Genomic DNA, 4,349 nt, shown 5'->3' on the forward strand with positions numbered 1-4,349 from the left:
TAAAAGTGAAAACTTACAATTTCTACATCTGAATATTTACCAGTGGGTTGTATTCTATAGTATTGTTGGGTAAACATTCAAATCTTGTATTTTAAAATTTGGCATCTGAAACACTGTTCGGAGGTTGACGGTAATAATTTCATTATGGTTCATGGAACATTAGGAAGATGTGCTGCGTAGGTTTGGAAGTTAGTTGACTGTACCGTATGAGTTGGTACTTCTCTATGTGTGGGGGACTTAATGACACAGGAGAACCGTTTCCTATTCCTGAGTACCTTATGTTAGTAGGTCCCATTCTGTTTAACTTTGTGGGTAATTATCAATAATAGCAAGCCTGGGTTTCTGGGAATCATTAGTAACAAGCATCAGATTTCCTCTTTAGAGGGCACTGACCAAAGTATCTCGCGTTGGAATCTTAACGTCTGACCTTGGTTTCTTTGTCAAATGACTTAGAGTTGGGGGATCCCTAACAGCATTTTCAGTTCCTTTAGAACAAAGAAATTCTACTCCTTTCTGAACTCCTGCATGACAGTAGGGAGATATACTCACTTTCTTAAAGCAGAACTCTAATTTTAAAGTGATTTGGTGAATGAGGTATTAGGAACTTGAGTAAAATTCTTTTTTTCTTCCTACTTTTTTTTCCTTAAGTTCATTCATTTATTTTGAGAGAGAGGGAGAGAGAGAGCATGTGCGCGCACGTTCCTGCCTGTGAGCAGGGGAGAGGGAGAGAGAATCCCAAGCAGGCTCTGTACCGTCAGCCCAGAGCCCCATGTGGGGCTGGAACTCACCAACTCTGAGATTATGACTTGAGCTTAACCAGCTGAGCCACCCAGCTTCCCCAATGAATAAAAAAAATTTTAGAGGTATTTTTTTTTTAATTTTTTTTCTTTCTTTTTTTTTTTTTGGAGTGAGAGAGAGAGCGAGCCAGCAGGGAAGGGGCAGAGAGAGGGAGACACAGAATCCGAATCAGGCTCCAGGCTCTGAGTTGTCAACACAAAACCCAATGCTGGGCCCCATCCCATGAACCACGAGATCGTGACCTGAGCTGGAGTTAGACTCTTAATCGACCGAGCTACCCAGGTGCCCCTGACTAAAATTCTTAATAACCATGAAATCACTTTGGTCTTACACAGTGGTCTCAGATACGATTAAACATGAAGACAATGTAAATAGTTGTGATGGGCTCTTTTTTTCTTGGGTAAATGATTTCCCTTGAATGTAAGAAGTGTGCAGTAGGGAAGGAGCCTGCTATAGGCATTCTGGAAGCACTTCTGTTGGAACCTGGACCACGTCTCTTGTGGTGGTGGTCCCCCCCCCCCCCATTTTTTTTTTTAATGTTTATTTTTGAGAGAGAGAGAGAGAGAGAGACAGAGACCAAGTGCAAGTGGGAGAGGGGGAGAGAGAAAGGGAGATACAGAATCCCAAGCAGGCTCTGAGCTGTCAGTGCAGAGCCTGACGTGGGGTTCGAACCCACCAATGGTGAGATCATGACCTGAGCCGAAGTCGGATGCATAACTGACTGAGCCACCCAGGTGCCCCGGACCCTGTTTCTTCTAGGAGAGTCACAAACTACAGAATTTCTGGTACCTCACAGCCTTTTTGTGGTTCTCAACTCCATCCTCTCTTTTCCTTCTAGGGTCTTCTAGCTCATAAGCACCCAAAAGCCTTGAGGGATGGGAGCCGCAGCCGCTTCTCCAAATTGACAATTGGCTTTTCATTTCTTGTTTTGTTGGTAACTCACTTATAATTTGTGCTAATGCTGATGGCTCCTGTATTAATCTTAAGGACTAGGTGCAGACTTCTGGATTTCACCTCTGGGGATCTAGGCACACACTATACCTTTCTGAATTTTCTAAGACTTAAATCAGATGGCTTCATTTACTCCCCTGCTTTAAAACCCTTCCAGCTCAACCGTGTGAATATATTTTTTTTTTCAACGTTTTTTTTATTTATTTATGGGACAGACAGAGACAGAGCATGAACGGGGGAGGGGCAGAGAGAGAGGGAGACACAGAATCGGAAACAGGCTCCAGGCTCCGAGCCATCAGCCCAGAGCCTGACGCGGGGCTCGAACTCACGGACGGTAAGATCGTGACCTGGCTGAAGTCGGACGCTTAACCGACTGCGCCACCCAGGCGCCCCAACCGTGTGAATATATTTAATGCAACCAAACTGTAGACTTTAAAATGGTTACAGTGGGGTACCTGGGTGGCTCAGTCGTGAGTTTGTGAGTTCGAGCCCCATGTCGGGCTTTGTGCTGACAGCTCGGTGCCTGGAGCCTGCTTTGGATTCTGTGTCTCCCTCTCTCTCTGCCCCTCCCCCTCTCATGCTCTCTGTCTCTCTCTGTCTCAAAAATAAATGAACATTTAAAAAAATGTTTAATGGTTTGGTAAGTATGTTTGTGTTTACACATACACGTGCACATGTCCTGCAGATTCTCATCACGCTGCTTAAAGCCCAAACTCTTTATCGTGAGGCCACACATGATCGGGCCCGTGCTTTCCTTTTCTGCTTCCTCTCCCTTTATGCTCCAGCCATACCAGCCTTCTTTCTGTTCCTTGAACTTGTTTGTTCCTTTGCTCTTACCTCTACTTCCAGTGCGGGGACCCCACATGTTCCACATTCTTGTGTTGCATTGTTTTTCACATTTCAGCTCTGAGGCCTTCCTGGTCCTCCACTCTGACTCTCCTAATTCTGTTTGAGTCTCTTTGGAGCACTATCTGAAAATATCTTGCTTTTTTCTTTAATTTGCTTCTGTCTGCTTCCTCTAGAGAGTAAGTTTGGGGCCTGTAACCCTGCAGCCTTAGTATAACACTAGGCGTATAGAAGGTTCTTGGTAAATAACTGAGTCGGTGCATGGAAATTGCACAGTAAGGTAGAATCATGGCCTGGAGACCAGAATACCATCATCATCCATGACTGCATAGGTGGAAAAGAAGCATGAAGGGTGAGGCGAGGCCAGAGGAGTGTTCCCTTTTTAGGAAAGGCGTGGACTTCAGTCAATCCTACTTTCAAATCCTAGGCCTGCCGCTTAACTATGCTTCTTCCAGTACATGACTTGACATTTCTGAGGCTTATTTCTTAGGCCAAAGACACGGGGCTAATATCTTCAAGGTTTTGTTTGCCTCGAGGAGTATGGCAGTTGCAGCATGAAGTCAGGTATGCAGTAAATGACAGTATCCTGTCTTCTCTATTAGTGGGGAAGGAGTGGAAACAGCCTGTGAGTGATTTCTGCCTGTTGCTTAGCACTGGATCTCAAATAGCTAGCGCTCCCCCCTTTCCCCAGCGAAGGTTTGGGTGATAGCAGTGGTCAGTCGATAATGTCGTTTTTGTCGTAAGTCACGTCGAAGGGTCAGACCAGAGTTGACGACCTGAGATGAAAGGTGTGGAGGAACAAGATCTAGCCAACCTGGGTAAATAAGTAAGTAGGTAAATACACGTGTGCCTTGGTGAAAATAGAAAATCAGGATCCCAGGGGGAAAAAGGAAGCCTCAGGGCCAACCCTCATGAGCTCCCTGTGGGTCAAGGTGGAAAGGGAAACAGTGCTACTGCTGATCTAAGATGAGGAAAGCTTTTAGAGAAGTCCAGCCTTTCTTAGGACTGAATTCTAAAACACTGCTTGTACATGAAGAGGCCCACTGAGTGATGATGTGCAGCTTCCAAACCAGCTTGGTGTCCAGAATTTCACGTGGTGTTTTAGGACAGGTGAAGACTTAAAATGTAAGCTAATTGAAGGCGATTCTGGATTTTCCACGGCCTTTCCGTGCATACTCCAGTTGAACAGAAGTTCACCATTCTTTAAAAAATCATCAAGCGTAGGACCTACTATTATTCCCCTTACACCCAGGAGGGTCGGGGACGTGGGATGGTGTTTGGGCTCCCTCCTTGCTGTGCTCCAGACATAGTAGCTGCCATTTAAAGCTTTCCCTGGCTTCAGCCTTAGAGATGGTCTACTTTTTTTTCAGAAACGAGGAAAGCAAGTAAGGCTTAGTAACAGGAATGAAAGAGGTCTCTTGCAGGAAAGAGGCTTGGGCTTTGGAGAGCAGACTGGATGTAGATGGAGGGTGAGAGGTGGGCAAAGGGGAAACTTGTCGCTACCAGGTAGCTTTTCTTCGACATTGACATTGAATAACTTGTTGTGAGAGAGCTGGTTTGGTTGGAGTGGGGAGGGCAGGTGAGTGTCCACGGGTTTTTTTGTTTTTGTTTTTGTTTTCTTCTTTTTTTTTTTTTAATTTTTTTTTTCAACGTTTATTTATTTTGGGACAGAGAGAGACAGAGCATGAGCGGGGGAGGGGCAGAGAGAGAGGGAGACACAGAATCGGAAACAGGCTCCAGGCTCTGAGCCATCG

Source organism: Herpailurus yagouaroundi, unplaced genomic scaffold (assembly GCF_014898765.1).
Source record: "Herpailurus yagouaroundi ecotype Mexico unplaced genomic scaffold, PumYag 141, whole genome shotgun sequence".
Classification (NCBI taxonomy): Eukaryota; Metazoa; Chordata; class Mammalia; order Carnivora; family Felidae; genus Herpailurus; species Herpailurus yagouaroundi.